Source organism: Pseudophryne corroboree (genome assembly GCF_028390025.1).
Source record: "Pseudophryne corroboree isolate aPseCor3 chromosome 6 unlocalized genomic scaffold, aPseCor3.hap2 SUPER_6_unloc_1, whole genome shotgun sequence".
Classification (NCBI taxonomy): domain Eukaryota; kingdom Metazoa; phylum Chordata; class Amphibia; order Anura; family Myobatrachidae; genus Pseudophryne; species Pseudophryne corroboree.
In genome coordinates this window covers 1,933,995-1,957,535 of record NW_026967602.1, presented here as the reverse complement: position 1 = coordinate 1,957,535, position 23,541 = coordinate 1,933,995, and the positions used below count along the sequence as shown (strand labels likewise).

At 48.4% G+C, this 23,541-nt stretch overlaps 1 protein-coding gene across 2 annotated transcripts in view; it reads right to left on the bottom strand.

The window, feature by feature from the left end:
* The window catches only part of LOC134985596 (asialoglycoprotein receptor 1-like), a 231,019-nt gene that overhangs the window by 156,750 nt on the left and 50,728 nt on the right, over positions 1–23,541 (bottom strand). The window lies entirely within an intron of this gene.

The following is a 23,541-nucleotide window of genomic DNA, read 5'->3' as shown; positions in this document are numbered from 1 at the left end:
CCACAGTTACTTATACACCTGTCACTGTACTCTGCTCTACCATAGTTCCTTATACACCTGTCTCTGTACTCTGCTCTCCCACAGTTACTTATACACCCGTCTCTGTACTCTGCTCTCCCACAGTTACTTATACACCCGTATCTGTACTCTGCTCTCCCACAGTTACTTATACACCCGTCTCTGTACTCTGCTCTCCCACAGTTACTTATACACCCGTCTCTGTACTCTGTCCTCCCACAGTTACTTATACACCCGTCTCTGTACTCTGCTCGCCCACAGTTACTTATACACCCGTCTCTGTACTCTGCTCTCCCATAGTTACTTATACACCCGTCTCTGTACTCTGACCTCCCACAGTTACTTATACACTCGTCTCTGTACTCTGCTCTCCCACAGTTACTTATACACCCGTCTCTGCACTCTGCTCTCCCACAGTTACTTATACACCCGTCTCTGTACTCTGCTCTCCCACAGTTACTTATACACCAGTCTCTGTACTCTGCTCTCCCACAGTTACTCATACACCCGTCTCTGTACTCTGCTCTCCCACCGTTACTTATACACCCATCTCTGTACTCTGCTCTCCCACAGTTACTCATACACCCGTCTCTGTACTCTGACCTCCCACAGTTACTTATACACCCGTCTCTGTACTCTGCTCTCCCACCGTTACTTATACACCCATCTCTGTACTCTGCTCTCCCACAGTTACTCATACACCCGTCTCTGTACTCTGACCTCCCACAGTTACTCATACACCCGTCTCTGTACTCTGACCTCCCACAGTTACTTATACACCCGTCTCTGTACTCTGCTCTCCCACAGTTACTTATACACCCGTCTCTGTACTCTGCTCTCCCACAGTTACTTATACACCCGTCTCTGTACTCTGCTCTCCCACAGTTACTTATACACCCGTCTCTGTACTCTGACCTCCCACAGTTACTTATACACCCGTCTCTGTACTCTGCTCTCCCACAGTTACTTATACATCCGTCTCTGTACTCTGCTCTCCCACAGTTACTTATACACCCGTCTCTGTACTCTGCTCTCCCACAGTTACTAATACACCCGTCTCTGTATCCTGCTCTCCGACAGTTACTTATACACCCGTCTCTGTACTCTGTGCTCCCACAGTTACTTATACACCCGTCTCTGTACTCTGCGCTCCCACAGTTACTTATACACCCGTCTCTGTACTCTGCTCTCCCACAGTTACTTATACACCTGTCTCTGTACTCTGCTCTCCCACAGTTACTTATACACCCGTCTCTGTACTCTGCTCTCCCACAGTTACTTATACACCCGTCTCTGTGCTCTGCTCTCCCACAGTTACTTATTCACCCGTCTCTGTACTCTGATCTCCCACAGTTACTTATACACCCGTCTCTGTACTCTGCTCTCCCACAGTTACTTATACACCCGTCTCTATACTCTGCTCTCCCACAGTTACTTATACACCCGTCTCTGTACTCTGCTCACCCACAGTTACTTATACACCCGTCTCTGTATCCTGCTCTCCCACAGTTACTTATACACCCATCTGTGCTCTGCGCTCCCACAGTTACTTATACACCCGTCTCTGTACTCTGCTCTCCCACAGTTACTTATACACCTGCCTCTGTACTCTGCTCTCACACAGTTACTTATACACCCGTCTCTGTACTCTGCGCTCCCACAGTTACTTATACACCCATCTCTGTACTCTGCTCTCCCACAGTTACTTATACACCCGTCTCTGTACTCTGACCTCCCACAGTTACTTATACACTCATCTCTGTACTCTGCTCTCCCACAGTTACTTATACACCCGTCTCTGCACTCTGCTCTCCCACAGTTACTTATACACCCGTCTCTGTACTCTGCTCTCCCACAGTTACTTATACACCCGTCTCTGTACTCTGCTCTCCCACAGTTACTCATACACCCGTCTCTGTACTCTGCTCTCCCATAGTTACTTATACACACATCTCTGTACTCTGCTCTCCCACAGTTACTTATACACCCGTCTCTGTACTCTGACCTCCCACAGTTACTTATACACTCATCTCTGTACTCTGCTCTCCCACAGTTACTTATACACCCGTCTCTGTACTCTGACCTCCCACAGTTACTTATACACTCGTCTCTGTACTCTGCTCTCCCACAGTTACTTATACACCCGTCTCTGTACTCTGCTCTCCCACAGTTACTTATACACCCGTCTCTGTACTCTGCTCTCCCACAGTTACTTATACACCCGTCTCTGTACTCTGACCTCCCACAGTTACTTATACACTCGTCTCTGTACTCTGCTCTCCCACAGTTACTTATACACCCGTCTCTGTACTCTGCTCTCCCACAGTTACTTATACACCCGTCTCTGTACTCTGACCTCCCACAGTTACTTATACACTCGTCTCTGTACTCTGCTCTCCCACAGTTACTTATACACCCGTCTCTGTACTCTGCTCTCCCACAGTTACTTATACACCCGTCTCTGTACTCTGCTCTCCCACAGTTACTTATACACCCGTCTCTGTACTCTGCTCTCCCACAGTTACTTATACACCCGTCTCTGTACTCTGCTCTCCCACAGTTACTTATACACCCGTCTCTGTACTCTGCTCTCCCACAGTTACTCATACACCCGTCTCTGTACTCTGCTCTCCCACAGTTACTTATACACACATCTCTGTACTCTGCTCTCCCACAGTTACTTATACACCCGTCTCTGTACTCTGACCTCCCACAGTTACTTATACACTCGTCTCTGTACTCTGCTCTCCCACAGTTACTTATACACCCGTCTCTGTACTCTGCTCTCCCACAGTTACTTATACACCCGTCTCTGTACTCTGCTCTCCCACAGTTACTTATACACCCGTCTCTGTACTCTGACCTCCCACAGTTACTTATACACTCGTCTCTGTACTCTGCTCTCCCACAGTTACTTATACACCCGTCTCTGTACTCTGCTCTCCCACAGTTACTTATACACCCGTCTCTGTACTCTGCTCTCCCACAGTTACTTATACACCCGTCTCTGTACTCTGCTCTCCCACAGTTACTTATACACCCGTCTCTGTACTCTGCTCTCCCACAGTTACTTATACACCCGTCTCTGTACTCTGCTCTCCCACAGTTACTTATACACCCTTCTCTGTACTCTGCTCTCCCACAGTTACTTATACACCCGTCTCTGTACTCTGACCTCCCACAGTTACTTATACACTCGTCTCTGTACTCTGCTCTCCCACAGTTACTTATACACCCATCTCTGTACTCTGATCTCCCACAGTTACTTATACACCTGTCACTGTACTCTGCTCTACCATAGTTCCTTATACACCTGTCTCTGTACTCTGCTCTCCCACAGTTACTTATACACCCGTCTCTGTACTCTGCTCTCCCACAGTTACTTATACACCCGTATCTGTACTCTGCTCTCCCACAGTTACTTATACACCCGTCTCTGTACTCTGCTCTCCCACAGTTACTTATACACCCGTCTCTGTACTCTGTCCTCCCACAGTTACTTATACACCCGTCTCTGTACTCTGCTCGCCCACAGTTACTTATACACCCGTCTCTGTACTCTGCTCTCCCATAGTTACTTATACACCCGTCTCTGTACTCTGACCTCCCACAGTTACTTATACACTCGTCTCTGTACTCTGCTCTCCCACAGTTACTTATACACCCGTCTCTGCACTCTGCTCTCCCACAGTTACTTATACACCCGTCTCTGTACTCTGCTCTCCCACAGTTACTTATACACCAGTCTCTGTACTCTGCTCTCCCACAGTTACTCATACACCCGTCTCTGTACTCTGCTCTCCCACCGTTACTTATACACCCATCTCTGTACTCTGCTCTCCCACAGTTACTCATACACCCGTCTCTGTACTCTGACCTCCCACAGTTACTTATACACCCGTCTCTGTACTCTGCTCTCCCACCGTTACTTATACACCCATCTCTGTACTCTGCTCTCCCACAGTTACTCATACACCCGTCTCTGTACTCTGACCTCCCACAGTTACTCATACACCCGTCTCTGTACTCTGACCTCCCACAGTTACTTATACACCCGTCTCTGTACTCTGCTCTCCCACAGTTACTTATACACCCGTCTCTGTACTCTGCTCTCCCACAGTTACTTATACACCCGTCTCTGTACTCTGCTCTCCCACAGTTACTTATACACCCGTCTCTGTACTCTGACCTCCCACAGTTACTTATACACCCGTCTCTGTACTCTGCTCTCCCACAGTTACTTATACATCCGTCTCTGTACTCTGCTCTCCCACAGTTACTTATACACCCGTCTCTGTACTCTGCTCTCCCACAGTTACTAATACACCCGTCTCTGTATCCTGCTCTCCGACAGTTACTTATACACCCGTCTCTGTACTCTGTGCTCCCACAGTTACTTATACACCCGTCTCTGTACTCTGCGCTCCCACAGTTACTTATACACCCGTCTCTGTACTCTGCTCTCCCACAGTTACTTATACACCTGTCTCTGTACTCTGCTCTCCCACAGTTACTTATACACCCGTCTCTGTACTCTGCTCTCCCACAGTTACTTATACACCCGTCTCTGTGCTCTGCTCTCCCACAGTTACTTATTCACCCGTCTCTGTACTCTGATCTCCCACAGTTACTTATACACCCGTCTCTGTACTCTGCTCTCCCACAGTTACTTATACACCCGTCTCTATACTCTGCTCTCCCACAGTTACTTATACACCCGTCTCTGTACTCTGCTCACCCACAGTTACTTATACACCCGTCTCTGTATCCTGCTCTCCCACAGTTACTTATACACCCATCTGTGCTCTGCGCTCCCACAGTTACTTATACACCCGTCTCTGTACTCTGCTCTCCCACAGTTACTTATACACCTGCCTCTGTACTCTGCTCTCACACAGTTACTTATACACCCGTCTCTGTACTCTGCGCTCCCACAGTTACTTATACACCCGTCTCTGTACTCTGCTCTCCCACAGTTACTTATACACCCATCTCTGTACTCTGCGCTCCCACAGTTACTTATACACCCGTCTCTGTACTCTGCTCTCCCACAGTTACTTATACACCCGTCTCTGTACTCTGCTCTCCCACAGTTACTTATACACCCGTCTCTGTACTCTGCTCTGCCACAGTTACTTATACACCCGTCTCTGTACTCTGCTCGCCCAGTTACTTATACATCCGTCTCTGTACTCTGCTCTCCCACAGTTACTTATACACCCGTCTCTGTACTCTGCTCTCCCACAGTTACTTATACACCCGTCTCTGTACTCTGTGCTCCCACAGTTACTTATACACCCGTCTCTGTACTCTGCTCTCCCACAGTTACTTATACACCCGTCTCTGTACTCTGCGCTCCCACAGTTACTTATACACCCGTCTCTGTACTCTGCTCTGCCACAGTTACTTATACACCCGTCTCTGTACTCTGCTCGCCCAGTTACTTATACATCCGTCTCTGTACTCTGCTCTCCCACAGTTACTTATACACCCGTCTCTGTACTCTGCTCTCCCACAGTTACTTATACACCCGTCTCTGTACTCTGCACTCCCACAGTTACTTATACACCCGTCTCTGTACTCTGCTCTCCCACAGTTACTTATACACCCGTCTCTGTACTCTGCTCTCCCACAGTTACTTATACACCCGTCTCTGTACTCTGCTCTCCCACAGTTACTTATACACCCGTCTCTGTACTCTGCTCTCCCACAGTTACTTATACACCCGTCTCTGTACTCTGCGCTCCCACAGTTACTTATACACTCGTCTCTGTACGCTGCTCTCCCACAGTTACTTATACACCCGTCTCTGTACTCTGCTCTCCCACAGTTACTTATACACCCGTCTCTGTACTCTGCTCTCCCACAGTTACTTATACACCCGTCTCTGTATTCTGCTCCCACAGTTACTTATACACCCGTCTCTGTACTCTGCTCTCCCACAGTTACTTATACACCCATCTCTGTACTCTGCGCTCCCACAGTTACTTATACACCCGTCTCTGTACTCTGCGCTCCCACAGTTACTTATACACCCGTCTCTGTACTCTGCTCCCACAGTTACTTATACACCCGTCTCTGTACTCTGTTCTCCCACAGTTACTTATACACCCGTCTCTGTACTCTGCTCGCCCACAGTTACTTATACACCCGTCTCTGTACTCTGCTCTCCCATAGTTACTTATACACCCGTCTCTGTACTCTGACCTCCCACAGTTACTTATACACTCGTCTCTGTACTCTGCTCTCCCACAGTTACTTATACACCCATCTCTGTACTCTGCTCTCCCACAGTTACTTATACACCCGTCTCTGTACTCTGCTCTCCCACAGTTACTTATACACCCGTCTCTGTACTCTGCTCTCCCACAGTTACTTATACACCCATCTCTGTACTCTGCTCTCCCACAGTTACTTATACACCCGCCTCTGTACTCTGCTCTCCGACAGTTACTTATACACCCATCTCTGTACTCTACTCTCCCACAGTTACTTATACACCCGTCTCTGTATTCTGCTCTCCCACAGTTACTTATACACCCGTCTCTGTACTCTGCGCTCCCACAGTTACTTATACACCTGTCTCTGTCCTCTGCTCTCCCACAGTTACTTATACACCCGTCTCTGTACTCTGCTCGCCCAGTAACTTATACATCCGTCTCTGTACTCTGCTCTCCCACAATTACTTATACACCCGTCTCTGTACTCTGCTCTCCCACAGTTACTTATACACCCGTCTCTGTACTCTGCTCCCACAGTTACTTATACACCCGTCTCTGTACTCTGCTCTCCCACAGTTACTTATACACCCGTCTCTGTACTCTGCTCTCCCACAGTTACTTATACACCCATCTCTGTACTCTGCTCTCCCACAGTTACTTATACACCCGTCTCTGTACTCTGCTCTCCCACAGTTACTTATACACCCGTCTCTGTACTCTGCTCTCCCACAGTTACTTATACACCCATCTCTGTACTCTGCTCTCCCACAGTTACTTATACACCCGCCTCTGTACTCTGCTCTCCGACAGTTACTTATACACCCATCTCTGTACTCTACTCTCCCACAGTTACTTATACACCCGTCTCTGTACTCTGCGCTCCCACATTTACTTATACACCCGTCTCTGTACTCTGCTCCCACAGTTACTTATACACCGTCTCTGTACTCTGCTCTCCCACAGTTACTTATACACCTGTGTCTGTACTCTGCTCTCCCACAGTTACTTATACATCCGTCTCTGTACGCTGCTCTCCCACAGTTACTTATACACCCGTCTCTGTACTCTGCTCTCCCACAGTTACTTATACACCTGTGTCTGTACTCTGCTCTCCCACAGTTACTTATACATCCGTCTCTGTACGCTGCTCTCCCACAGTTACTTATACACCCGTCTCTGTACTCTGCTCTCCCACAGTTACTTATACACCTGTGTCTGTACTCTGCTCTCCCACAGTTACTTATACATCCGTCTCTGTACGCTGCTCTCCCACAGTTACTTATACACCCGTCTCTGTACTCTGCTCTCCCACAGTTACTTATACATCCGTCTCTGTACGCTGCTCTCCCACAGTTACTTATACACCCGTCTCTGTACTCTGCTCTCCCACAGTTACTTATACACCTGCCTCTGTACTCTGCTCTCCGACAGTTACTTATACACCCATCTCTGTACTCTACTCTCCCACAGTTACTTATACACCCGTCTCTGTACTCTGCTCTCCCACAGTTACTTATACACTCGTCTCTGTACGCTGCTCTCCCACAGTTACTTATACACCCGTCTCTGTACTCTGCTCTCCCACAGTTACTTATACACCCGTCTCTGTACTCTGCTTTCCCACAGTTACTTATACACCCGTCTCTGTGCTCTGCTCTCCCACAGTTACTTATACACCCGTCTCTGTACTCTGCTCTCCCACAGTTACTTATACACCCGTCTCTGTACTCTGCTCTCCCACAGTTACTTATACACCTATCTCTGTTCTCTGCGCACCCACAGTTACTTATACACCCCTCTCTGTACTCTGCTCTCCCACAGTTACTTATACACCCGTCTCTGTGCTCTGCGCTCCCACAGTTACTTATACACCCGTCTCTGTACTCTGCTCCCACAGTTACTTATACACCCGTCTCTGTACACTGTTCTCCCACAGTTACTTATACACCCGTCTCTGTACTCTGCTCGCCCACAGTTACTTAACCACCCGTCTCTGTACTCTGCTCTCCCACAGTTACTTATACACCCGTCTCTGTACTCTGCGCTCCCACAGTTATTTATACACCCGTCTCTGTACTCTGCTCTCCCACAGTTACTTATACACCCGTCCCTGTGCTCTGCTCTCCCACAGTTACTTATACACCCGTCTCTGTACTCTGTGCTCCCACAGTTACTTATACACCCGTCTCTGTACTCTGCTCTCCCACAGTTACTTATACACCCGTCTCTGTACTCTGCGCTCCCACAGTTACTTATACACCCGTCTCTGTACTCTGCTCTGCCACAGTTACTTATACACCCGTCTCTGTACTCTGCTCGCCCAGTTACTTATACATCCGTCTCTGTACTCTGCTCTCCCACAGTTACTTATACACCCGTCTCTGTACTCTGCTCTCCCACAGTTACTTATACACCCGTCTCTGTACTCTGCACTCCCACAGTTACTTATACACCCGTCTCTGTACTCTGCTCTCCCACAGTTACTTATACACCCGTCTCTGTACTCTGCTCTCCCACAGTTACTTATACACCCGTCTCTGTACTCTGCTCTCCCACAGTTACTTATACACCCGTCTCTGTACTCTGCTCTCCCACAGTTACTTATACACCCGTCTCTGTACTCTGCGCTCCCACAGTTACTTATACACTCGTCTCTGTACGCTGCTCTCCCACAGTTACTTATACACCCGTCTCTGTACTCTGCTCTCCCACAGTTACTTATACACCCGTCTCTGTACTCTGCTCTCCCACAGTTACTTATACACCCGTCTCTGTATTCTGCTCCCACAGTTACTTATACACCCGTCTCTGTACTCTGCTCTCCCACAGTTACTTATACACCCATCTCTGTACTCTGCGCTCCCACAGTTACTTATACACCCGTCTCTGTACTCTGCGCTCCCACAGTTACTTATACACCCGTCTCTGTACTCTGCTCCCACAGTTACTTATACACCCGTCTCTGTACTCTGTTCTCCCACAGTTACTTATACACCCGTCTCTGTACTCTGCTCGCCCACAGTTACTTAACCACCCGTTTCTGTGCTCTGCGCTCCCACAGTTACTTATACACCCGTCTCTGTACTCTGCTCTCCCACAGAACCTTATACACCCGTCTCTGTACTCTGCTCTCCCACAGTTACTTATACACCCGTCTCTGTACTCTGCTCTCCCACAGTTACTTATACACCCGTCTCTGTACTCTGCTCTCCCACAGTTACTTATACACCCGTCTCTGTACTCTGCTCTCCCACAGTTACTTATACACCCGTCTCTGTACTCTGTCCTCCCACAGTTACTTATACACCCGTCTCTGTACTCTGCTCGCCCACAGTTACTTATACACCCGTCTCTGTACTCTGCTCTCCCACAGTTACTTATACACCCGTCTCTGTACTCTGCTCTCCCACAGTTACTTATACACCCGTCTCTGTACTCTGCTCTCCCACAGTTACTTATACACCCGTCTCTGTACTCTGCTCTCCCACAGTTACTTATACACCCATCTCTGTACTCTGCTCTCCCACAGTTACTTATACACCCGTCTCTGTACTCTGACCTCCCACAGTTACTTATACACTCATCTCTGTACTCTGCTCTCCCACAGTTACTTATACACCCGTCTCTGCACTCTGCTCTCCCACAGTTACTTATACACCCGTCTCTATACTCTGCTCTCCCACAGTTACTTATACACCCGTCTCTGTACTCTGCTCTCCCACAGTTACTCATACACCCGTCTCTGTACTCTGCTCTCCCATAGTTACTTATACACACATCTCTGTACTCTGCTCTCCCACAGTTACTTATACACCCGTCTCTGTACTCTGACCTCCCACAGTTACTTATACACTCGTCTCTGTACTCTGCTCTCCCACAGTTACTTATACACCCGTCTCTGTACTCTGCTCTCCCACAGTTACTTATACACCCGTCTCTGTACTCTGCTCTCCCACAGTTACTTATACACCCGTCTCTGTACTCTGACCTCCCACAGTTACTTATACACTCGTCTCTGTACTCTGCTCTCCCACAGTTACTTATACACCCGTCTCTGTACTCTGCTCCCACAGTTACTTATACACCCGTCTCTGTACTCTGTTCTCCCACAGTTACTTATACACCCGTCTCTGTACTCTGCTCGCCCACAGTTACTTAACCACCCGTTTCTGTGCTCTGCGCTCCCACAGTTACTTATACACCCGTCTCTGTACTCTGCTCTCCCACAGTTACTTATACACCCGTCTCTGTACTCTGCTCTCCCACAGTTACTTATACACCCATCTCTGTACTCTGCTCTCCCACAGTTACTTATACACCCGTCTCTGTACTCTGCTCTCCCACAGTTACTTATACACCCGTCTCTGTACTCTGCTCTCCCACAGTTACTTATACACCCGTCTCTGTACTCTGCTCTCCCACAGTTACTTATACACCCGTCTCTGTACTCTGTCCTCCCACAGTTACTTATACACCCGTCTCTGTACTCTGCTCGCCCACAGTTACTTATACACCCGTCTCTGTACTCTGCTCTCCCACAGTTACTTATACACCCGTCTCTGTACTCTGCTCTCCCACAGTTACTTATACACCCGTCTCTGTACTCTGCTCTCCCACAGTTACTTATACACCCGTCTCTGTACTCTGCTCTCCCACAGTTACTTATACACCCATCTCTGTACTCTGCTCTCCCACAGTTACTTATACACCCGTCTCTGTACTCTGACCTCCCACAGTTACTTATACACTCATCTCTGTACTCTGCTCTCCCACAGTTACTTATACACCCGTCTCTGCACTCTGCTCTCCCACAGTTACTTATACACCCGTCTCTGTACTCTGCTCTCCCACAGTTACTTATACACCCGTCTCTGTACTCTGCTCTCCCACAGTTACTCATACACCCGTCTCTGTACTCTGCTCTCCCATAGTTACTTATACACACATCTCTGTACTCTGCTCTCCCACAGTTACTTATACACCCGTCTCTGTACTCTGACCTCCCACAGTTACTTATACACTCGTCTCTGTACTCTGCTCTCCCACAGTTACTTATACACCCGTCTCTGTACTCTGCTCTCCCACAGTTACTTATACACCCGTCTCTGTACTCTGCTCTCCCACAGTTACTTATACACCCGTCTCTGTACTCTGACCTCCCACAGTTACTTATACACTCGTCTCTGTACTCTGCTCTCCCACAGTTACTTATACACCCGTCTCTGTACTCTGCTCTCCCACAGTTACTTATACACCCGTCTCTGTACTCTGACCTCCCACAGTTACTTATACACTCGTCTCTGTACTCTGCTCTCCCACAGTTACTTATACACCCATCTCTGTACTCTGCTCTCCCACAGTTACTTATACACCCGTCTCTGTACTCTGACCTCCCACAGTTACTTATACACTCATCTCTGTACTCTGCTCTCCCACAGTTACTTATACACCCGTCTCTGCACTCTGCTCTCCCACAGTTACTTATACACCCGTCTCTGTACTCTGCTCTCCCACAGTTACTTATACACCCGTCTCTGTACTCTGCTCTCCCACAGTTACTCATACACCCGTCTCTGTACTCTGCTCTCCCATAGTTACTTATACACACATCTCTGTACTCTGCTCTCCCACAGTTACTTATACACCCGTCTCTGTACTCTGACCTCCCACAGTTACTTATACACTCGTCTCTGTACTCTGCTCTCCCACAGTTACTTATACACCCGTCTCTGTACTCTGCTCTCCCACAGTTACTTATACACCCGTCTCTGTACTCTGCTCTCCCACAGTTACTTATACACCCGTCTCTGTACTCTGACCTCCCACAGTTACTTATACACTCGTCTCTGTACTCTGCTCTCCCACAGTTACTTATACACCCGTCTCTGTACTCTGCTCTCCCACAGTTACTTATACACCCGTCTCTGTACTCTGACCTCCCACAGTTACTTATACACTCGTCTCTGTACTCTGCTCTCCCACAGTTACTTATACACCCGTCTCTGTACTCTGCTCTCCCACAGTTACTTATACACCCGTCTCTGTACTCTGCTCTCCCACAGTTACTTATACACCCGTCTCTGTACTCTGCTCTCCCACAGTTACTTATACACCCGTCTCTGTACTCTGCTCTCCCACAGTTACTTATACACCCGTCTCTGTACTCTGCTCTCCCACAGTTACTCATACACCCGTCTCTGTACTCTGCTCTCCCACAGTTACTTATACACACATCTCTGTACTCTGCTCTCCCACAGTTACTTATACACCCGTCTCTGTACTCTGACCTCCCACAGTTACTTATACACTCGTCTCTGTACTCTGCTCTCCCACAGTTACTTATACACCCGTCTCTGTACTCTGCTCTCCCACAGTTACTTATACACCCGTCTCTGTACTCTGCTCTCCCACAGTTACTTATACACCCGTCTCTGTACTCTGACCTCCCACAGTTACTTATACACTCGTCTCTGTACTCTGCTCTCCCACAGTTACTTATACACCCGTCTCTGTACTCTGCTCTCCCACAGTTACTTATACACCCGTCTCTGTACTCTGCTCTCCCACAGTTACTTATACACCCGTCTCTGTACTCTGCTCTCCCACAGTTACTTATACACCCGTCTCTGTACTCTGCTCTCCCACAGTTACTTATACACCCGTCTCTGTACTCTGCTCTCCCACAGTTACTTATACACCCTTCTCTGTACTCTGCTCTCCCACAGTTACTTATACACCCGTCTCTGTACTCTGACCTCCCACAGTTACTTATACACTCGTCTCTGTACTCTGCTCTCCCACAGTTACTTATACACCCATCTCTGTACTCTGATCTCCCACAGTTACTTATACACCTGTCACTGTACTCTGCTCTACCATAGTTCCTTATACACCTGTCTCTGTACTCTGCTCTCCCACAGTTACTTATACACCCGTCTCTGTACTCTGCTCTCCCACAGTTACTTATACACCCGTATCTGTACTCTGCTCTCCCACAGTTACTTATACACCCGTCTCTGTACTCTGCTCTCCCACAGTTACTTATACACCCGTCTCTGTACTCTGTCCTCCCACAGTTACTTATACACCCGTCTCTGTACTCTGCTCGCCCACAGTTACTTATACACCCGTCTCTGTACTCTGCTCTCCCATAGTTACTTATACACCCGTCTCTGTACTCTGACCTCCCACAGTTACTTATACACTCGTCTCTGTACTCTGCTCTCCCACAGTTACTTATACACCCGTCTCTGCACTCTGCTCTCCCACAGTTACTTATACACCCGTCTCTGTACTCTGCTCTCCCACAGTTACTTATACACCAGTCTCTGTACTCTGCTCTCCCACAGTTACTCATACACCCGTCTCTGTACTCTGCTCTCCCACCGTTACTTATACACCCATCTCTGTACTCTGCTCTCCCACAGTTACTCATACACCCGTCTCTGTACTCTGACCTCCCACAGTTACTTATACACCCGTCTCTGTACTCTGCTCTCCCACCGTTACTTATACACCCATCTCTGTACTCTGCTCTCCCACAGTTACTCATACACCCGTCTCTGTACTCTGACCTCCCACAGTTACTCATACACCCGTCTCTGTACTCTGACCTCCCACAGTTACTTATACACCCGTCTCTGTACTCTGCTCTCCCACAGTTACTTATACACCCGTCTCTGTACTCTGCTCTCCCACAGTTACTTATACACCCGTCTCTGTACTCTGCTCTCCCACAGTTACTTATACACCCGTCTCTGTACTCTGACCTCCCACAGTTACTTATACACCCGTCTCTGTACTCTGCTCTCCCACAGTTACTTATACATCCGTCTCTGTACTCTGCTCTCCCACAGTTACTTATACACCCGTCTCTGTACTCTGCTCTCCCACAGTTACTAATACACCCGTCTCTGTATCCTGCTCTCCGACAGTTACTTATACACCCGTCTCTGTACTCTGTGCTCCCACAGTTACTTATACACCCGTCTCTGTACTCTGCGCTCCCACAGTTACTTATACACCCGTCTCTGTACTCTGCTCTCCCACAGTTACTTATACACCTGTCTCTGTACTCTGCTCTCCCACAGTTACTTATACACCCGTCTCTGTACTCTGCTCTCCCACAGTTACTTATACACCCGTCTCTGTGCTCTGCTCTCCCACAGTTACTTATTCACCCGTCTCTGTACTCTGATCTCCCACAGTTACTTATACACCCGTCTCTGTACTCTGCTCTCCCACAGTTACTTATACACCCGTCTCTATACTCTGCTCTCCCACAGTTACTTATACACCCGTCTCTGTACTCTGCTCACCCACAGTTACTTATACACCCGTCTCTGTATCCTGCTCTCCCACAGTTACTTATACACCCATCTGTGCTCTGCGCTCCCACAGTTACTTATACACCCGTCTCTGTACTCTGCTCTCCCACAGTTACTTATACACCTGCCTCTGTACTCTGCTCTCACACAGTTACTTATACACCCGTCTCTGTACTCTGCGCTCCCACAGTTACTTATACACCCATCTCTGTACTCTGCTCTCCCACAGTTACTTATACACCCGTCTCTGTACTCTGACCTCCCACAGTTACTTATACACTCATCTCTGTACTCTGCTCTCCCACAGTTACTTATACACCCGTCTCTGCACTCTGCTCTCCCACAGTTACTTATACACCCGTCTCTGTACTCTGCTCTCCCACAGTTACTTATACACCCGTCTCTGTACTCTGCTCTCCCACAGTTACTCATACACCCGTCTCTGTACTCTGCTCTCCCATAGTTACTTATACACACATCTCTGTACTCTGCTCTCCCACAGTTACTTATACACCCGTCTCTGTACTCTGACCTCCCACAGTTACTTATACACTCGTCTCTGTACTCTGCTCTCCCACAGTTACTTATACACCCGTCTCTGTACTCTGCTCTCCCACAGTTACTTATACACCCGTCTCTGTACTCTGCTCTCCCACAGTTACTTATACACCCGTCTCTGTACTCTGACCTCCCACAGTTACTTATACACTCGTCTCTGTACTCTGCTCTCCCACAGTTACTTATACACCCGTCTCTGTACTCTGCTCTCCCACAGTTACTTATACACCCGTCTCTGTACTCTGACCTCCCACAGTTACTTATACACTCGTCTCTGTACTCTGCTCTCCCACAGTTACTTATACACCCGTCTCTGTACTCTGCTCTCCCACAGTTACTTATACACCCGTCTCTGTACTCTGCTCTCCCACAGTTACTTATACACCCGTCTCTGTACTCTGCTCTCCCACAGTTACTTATACACCCGTCTCTGTACTCTGCTCTCCCACAGTTACTTATACACCCGTCTCTGTACTCTGCTCTCCCACAGTTACTCATACACCCGTCTCTGTACTCTGCTCTCCCACAGTTACTTATACACACATCTCTGTACTCTGCTCTCCCACAGTTACTTATACACCCGTCTCTGTACTCTGACCTCCCACAGTTACTTATACACTCGTCTCTGTACTCTGCTCTCCCACAGTTACTTATACACCCGTCTCTGTACTCTGCTCTCCCACAGTTACTTATACACCCGTCTCTGTACTCTGCTCTCCCACAGTTACTTATACACCCGTCTCTGTACTCTGACCTCCCACAGTTACTTATACACTCGTCTCTGTACTCTGCTCTCCCACAGTTACTTATACACCCGTCTCTGTACTCTGCTCTCCCACAGTTACTTATACACCCGTCTCTGTACTCTGCTCTCCCACAGTTACTTATACACCCGTCTCTGTACTCTGCTCTCCCACAGTTACTTATACACCCGTCTCTGTACTCTGCTCTCCCACAGTTACTTATACACCCGTCTCTGTACTCTGCTCTCCCACAGTTACTTATACACCCTTCTCTGTACTCTGCTCTCCCACAGTTACTTATACACCCGTCTCTGTACTCTGACCTCCCACAGTTACTTATACACTCGTCTCTGTACTCTGCTCTCCCACAGTTACTTATACACCCATCTCTGTACTCTGATCTCCCACAGTTACTTATACACCTGTCACTGTACTCTGCTCTACCATAGTTCCTTATACACCTGTCTCTGTACTCTGCTCTCCCACAGTTACTTATACACCCGTCTCTGTACTCTGCTCTCCCACAGTTACTTATACACCCGTATCTGTACTCTGCTCTCCCACAGTTACTTATACACCCGTCTCTGTACTCTGCTCTCCCACAGTTACTTATACACCCGTCTCTGTACTCTGTCCTCCCACAGTTACTTATACACCCGTCTCTGTACTCTGCTCGCCCACAGTTACTTATACACCCGTCTCTGTACTCTGCTCTCCCATAGTTACTTATACACCCGTCTCTGTACTCTGACCTCCCACAGTTACTTATACACTCGTCTCTGTACTCTGCTCTCCCACAGTTACTTATACACCCGTCTCTGCACTCTGCTCTCCCACAGTTACTTATACACCCGTCTCTGTACTCTGCTCTCCCACAGTTACTTATACACCAGTCTCTGTACTCTGCTCTCCCACAGTTACTCATACACCCGTCTCTGTACTCTGCTCTCCCACCGTTACTTATACACCCATCTCTGTACTCTGCTCTCCCACAGTTACTCATACACCCGTCTCTGTACTCTGACCTCCCACAGTTACTTATACACCCGTCTCTGTACTCTGCTCTCCCACCGTTACTTATACACCCATCTCTGTACTCTGCTCTCCCACAGTTACTCATACACCCGTCTCTGTACTCTGACCTCCCACAGTTACTCATACACCCGTCTCTGTACTCTGACCTCCCACAGTTACTTATACACCCGTCTCTGTACTCTGCTCTCCCACAGTTACTTATACACCCGTCTCTGTACTCTGCTCTCCCACAGTTACTTATACACCCGTCTCTGTACTCTGCTCTCCCACAGTTACTTATACACCCGTCTCTGTACTCTGACCTCCCACAGTTACTTATACACCCGTCTCTGTACTCTGCTCTCCCACAGTTACTTATACATCCGTCTCTGTACTCTGCTCTCCCACAGTTACTTATACACCCGTCTCTGTACTCTGCTCTCCCACAGTTACTAATACACCCGTCTCTGTATCCTGCTCTCCGACAGTTACTTATACACCCGTCTCTGTACTCTGTGCTCCCACAGTTACTTATACACCCGTCTCTGTACTCTGCGCTCCCACAGTTACTTATACACCCGTCTCTGTACTCTGCTCTCCCACAGTTACTTATACACCTGTCTCTGTACTCTGCTCTCCCACAGTTACTTATACACCCGTCTCTGTACTCTGCTCTCCCACAGTTACTTATACACCCGTCTCTGTGCTCTGCTCTCCCACAGTTACTTATTCACCCGTCTCTGTACTCTGATCTCCCACAGTTACTTATACACCCGTCTCTGTACTCTGCTCTCCCACAGTTACTTATACACCCGTCTCTATACTCTGCTCTCCCACAGTTACTTATACACCCGTCTCTGTACTCTGCTCACCCACAGTTACTTATACACCCGTCTCTGTATCCTGCTCTCCCACAGTTACTTATACACCCATCTGTGCTCTGCGCTCCCACAGTTACTTATACACCCGTCTCTGTACTCTGCTCTCCCACAGTTACTTATACACCTGCCTCTGTACTCTGCTCTCACACAGTTACTTATACACCCGTCTCTGTACTCTGCGCTCCCACAGTTACTTATACACCCGTCTCTGTACTCTGCTCTCCCACAGTTACTTATACACCCATCTCTGTACTCTGCGCTCCCACAGTTACTTATACACCCGTCTCTGTACTCTGCTCTCCCACAGTTACTTATACACCCGTCTCTGTACTCTGCTCTCCCACAGTTACTTATACACCCGTCTCTGTACTCTGACCTCCCACAGTTACTTATACACTCGTCTCTGTACTCTGCTCTCCCACAGTTACTTATACACCCGTCTCTGCACTCTGCTCTCCCACAGTTACTTATACACCCGTCTCTGTACTCTGCTCTCCCACAGTTACTTATACACCAGTCTCTGTACTCTGCTCTCCCACAGTTACTCATACACCCGTCTCTGTACTCTGCTCTCCCACCGTTACTTATACACCCATCTCTGTACTCTGCTCTCCCACAGTTACTCATACACCCGTCTCTGTACTCTGACCTCCCACAGTTACTTATACACCCGTCTCTGTACTCTGCTCTCCCACCGTTACTTATACACCCATCTCTGTACTCTGCTCTCCCACAGTTACTCATACACCCGTCTCTGTACTCTGCTCTCCCACAGTTACTTATACACCCGTCTCTGTACTCTGCTCTCCCACAGTTACTTATACACCCGTCTCTGTACTCTGCTCTCCCACAGTTACTCATACACCCGTCTCTGTACTCTGCTCTCCCACAGTTACTTATACACACATCTCTGTACTCTGCTCTCCCACAGTTACTTATACACCCGTCTCTGTACTCTGACCTCCCACAGTTACTTATACACTCGTCTCTGTACTCTGCTCTCCCACAGTTACTTATACACCCGTCTCTGTACTCTGCTCTCCCACAGTTACTTATACACCCGTCTCTGTACTCTGCTCTCCCACAGTTACTTATACACCCGTCTCTGTACTCTGACCTCCCACAGTTACTTATACACTCGTCTCTGTACTCTGCTCTCCCACAGTTACTTATACACCCGTCTCTGTACTCTGCTCTCCCACAGTTACTTATACACCCGTCTCTGTACTCTGCTCTCCCACAGTTACTTATACACCCGTCTCTGTACTCTGCTCTCCCACAGTTACTTATACACCCGTCTCTGTACTCTGCTCTCCCACAGTTACTTATACACCCGTCTCTGTACTCTGCTCTCCCACAGTTACTTATACACCCTTCTCTGTACTCTGCTCTCCCACAGTTACTTATACACCCGTCTCTGTACTCTGACCTCCCACAGTTACTTATACACTCGTCTCTGTACTCTGCTCTCCCACAGTTACTTATACACCCATCTCTGTACTCTGATCTCCCACAGTTACTTATACACCTGTCACTGTACTCTGCTCTACCATAGTTCCTTATACACCTGTCTCTGTACTCTGCTCTCCCACAGTTACTTATACACCCGTCTCTGTACTCTGCTCTCCCACAGTTACTTATACACCCGTATCTGTACTCTGCTCTCCCACAGTTACTTATACACCAGTCTCTGTACTCTGCTCTCCCACAGTTACTTATACACCCGTCTCTGTACTCTGTCCTCCCACAGTTACTTATACACCCGTCTCTGTACTCTGCTCGCCCACAGTTACTTATACACCCGTCTCTGTACTCTGCTCTCCCATAGTTACTTATACACCCGTCTCTGTACTCTGACCTCCCACAGTTACTTATACACTCGTCTCTGTACTCTGCTCTCCCACAGTTACTTATACACCCGTCTCTGCACTCTGCTCTCCCACAGTTACTTATACACCCGTCTCTGTACTCTGCTCTCCCACAGTTACTTATACACCAGTCTCTGTACTCTGCTCTCCCACAGTTACTCATACACCCGTCTCTGTACTCTGCTCTCCCACCGTTACTTATACACCCATCTCTGTACTCTGCTCTCCCACAGTTACTCATACACCCGTCTCTGTACTCTGACCTCCCACAGTTACTTATACACCCGTCTCTGTACTCTGCTCTCCCACCGTTACTTATACACCCATCTCTGTACTCTGCTCTCCCACAGTTACTCATACACCCGTCTCTGTACTCTGACCTCCCACAGTTACTCATACACCCGTCTCTGTACTCTGACCTCCCACAGTTACTTATACACCCGTCTCTGTACTCTGCTCTCCCACAGTTACTTATACACCCGTCTCTGTACTCTGCTCTCCCACAGTTACTTATACACCCGTCTCTGTACTCTGCTCTCCCACAGTTACTTATACACCCGTCTCTGTACTCTGACCTCCCACAGTTACTTATACACCCGTCTCTGTACTCTGCTCTCCCACAGTTACTTATACATCCGTCTCTGTACTCTGCTCTCCCACAGTTACTTATACACCCGTCTCTGTACTCTGCTCTCCCACAGTTACTAATACACCCGTCTCTGTATCCTGCTCTCCGACAGTTACTTATACACCCGTCTCTGTACTCTGTGCTCCCACAGTTACTTATACACCCGTCTCTGTACTCTGCGCTCCCACAGTTACTTATACACCCGTCTCTGTACTCTGCTCTCCCACAGTTACTTATACACCTGTCTCTGTACTCTGCTCTCCCACAGTTACTTATACACCCGTCTCTGTACTCTGCTCTCCCACAGTTACTTATACACCCGTCTCTGTGCTCTGCTCTCCCACAGTTACTTATTCACCCGTCTCTGTACTCTGATCTCCCACAGTTACTTATACACCCGTCTCTGTACTCTGCTCTCCCACAGTTACTTATACACCCGTCTCTATACTCTGCTCTCCCACAGTTACTTATACACCCGTCTCTGTACTCTGCTCACCCACAGTTACTTATACACCCGTCTCTGTATCCTGCTCTCCCACAGTTACTTATACACCCATCTGTGCTCTGCGCTCCCACAGTTACTTATACACCCGTCTCTGTACTCTGCTCTCCCACAGTTACTTATACACCTGCCTCTGTACTCTGCTCTCACACAGTTACTTATACACCCGTCTCTGTACTCTGCGCTCCCACAGTTACTTATACACCCGTCTCTGTACTCTGCTCTCCCACAGTTACTTATACACCCATCTCTGTACTCTGCGCTCCCACAGTTACTTATACACCCGTCTCTGTACTCTGCTCTCCCACAGTTACTTATACACCCGTCTCTGTACTCTGCTCTCCCACAGTTACTTATACACCCGTCTCTGTACTCTGACCTCCCACAGTTACTTATACACTCGTCTCTGTACTCTGCTCTCCCACAGTTACTTATACACCCGTCTCTGCACTCTGCTCTCCCACAGTTACTTATACACCCGTCTCTGTACTCTGCTCTCCCACAGTTACTTATACACCAGTCTCTGTACTCTGCTCTCCCACAGTTACTCATACACCCGTCTCTGTACTCTGCTCTCCCACCGTTACTTATACACCCATCTCTGTACTCTGCTCTCCCACAGTTACTCATACACCCGTCTCTGTACTCTGACCTCCCACAGTTACTTATACACCCGTCTCTGTACTCTGCTCTCCCACCGTTACTTATACACCCATCTCTGTACTCTGCTCTCCCACAGTTACTCATACACCCGTCTCTGTACTCTGACCTCCCACAGTTACTCATACACCCGTCTCTGTACTCTGACCTCCCACAGTTACTTATACACCCGTCTCTGTACTCTGCTCTCCCACAGTTACTTATACACCCGTCTCTGTACTCTGCTCTCCCACAGTTACTTATACACCCGTCTCTGTACTCTGCTCTCCCACAGTTACTTATACACCCGTCTCTGTACTCTGACCTCCCACAGTTACTTATACACCCGTCTCTGTACTCTGCTCTCCCACAGTTACTTATACATCCGTCTCTGTACTCTGCTCTCCCACAGTTACTTATACACCCGTCTCTGTACTCTGCTCTCCCACAGTTACTAATACACCCGTCTCTGTATCCTGCTCTCCGACAGTTACTTATACACCCGTCTCTGTACTCTGTGCTCCCACAGTTACTTATACACCCGTCTCTGTACTCTGCGCTCCCACAGTTACTTATACACCCGTCTCTGTACTCTGCTCTCCCACAGTTACTTATACACCTGTCTCTGTACTCTGCTCTCCCACAGTTACTTATACACCCGTCTCTGTACTCTGCTCTCCCACAGTTACTTATACACCCGTCTCTGTGCTCTGCTCTCCCACAGTTACTTATTCACCCGTCTCTGTACTCTGATCTCCCACAGTTACTTATACACCCGTCTCTGTACTCTGCTCTCCCACAGTTACTTATACACCCGTCTCTATACTCTGCTCTCCCACAGTTACTTATACACCCGTCTCTGTACTCTGCTCACCCACAGTTACTTATACACCCGTCTCTGTATCCTGCTCTCCCACAGTTACTTATACACCCATCTGTGCTCTGCGCTCCCACAGTTACTTATACACCCGTCTCTGTACTCTGCTCTCCCACAGTTACTTATACACCTGCCTCTGTACTCTGCTCTCACACAGTTACTTATACACCCGTCTCTGTACTCTGCGCTCCCACAGTTACTTATACACCCGTCTCTGTACTCTGCTCTCCCACAGTTACTTATACACCCATCTCTGTACTCTGCGCTCCCACAGTTACTTATACACCCGTCTCTGTACTCTGCTCTCCCACAGTTACTTATACACCCGTGTCTGTACTCTGCGCTCCCACAGTTACTCATACACCCGTCTCTGTGCTCTGCTCTCCCACAGTTACTCATACACCCGTCTCTGTACTCTGCTCTCCCAGTTACTTATACACCCGTCTCTGTACTCTGCTCTCCCACAGTTACTTATACACCCGTCTCTGTAGTCTGCTCTCCCACAGTTACTTATACACCCGTCTCTGTACTCTGCGCTCCCACAGTTACTTATACACCGGTCTCTGTACTCTGTCCTCCCACAGTTACTTATACACCCGTCTCTGTACTCTGCTCTCCCACAGTTACTTATACACCCGTCTCTGTACTCTGCTCTCCCACAGTTACTTATACACCCGTCTCTGTACTCTGCTCTCCCACAGTTACTTATACACCCGTCTCTGTACTCTGTGCTCCCACAGTTACTTATACACCCGTCTCTGTGCTCTGCTCTCCCACAGTTACTTATACACCCGTCTCTGTACTCTGCTCTCCCACAGTTACTTATATACCCGTCTCTGTACTCTGCTCTCCCACAGTTACTTATACAGCCGTCTCTGTACTCTGCTCTCCCACAGTTACTTATATACCCGTCTCTGTACTCTGCTCTCCCACAGTTACTTATACACTCGTCTCTGTACTCTGCTCTCCCACAGTTACTTATACACCCGTCTCTGTACTCTGCTCTCCAACAGTTACTTATACACCCGTCTCTATCCTCTGCTCTCCCACAATTACTTATACACCCGTCCCTGTGCTCTGCTCTCCCACAGTTCCTTATACACCTGTCTTCCCGTCTCTGTACTCTGCACTCCCACAGTTCCTTATACACCTGTCTCTGTACTCTGCTCTCCCACAGTTACTAATACACCCGTCTCTATACTCTGCTTTCCAACAGTTACTTATACACCCGTCTCTGTACTCTGCTCTCCCACAATCACTTATAC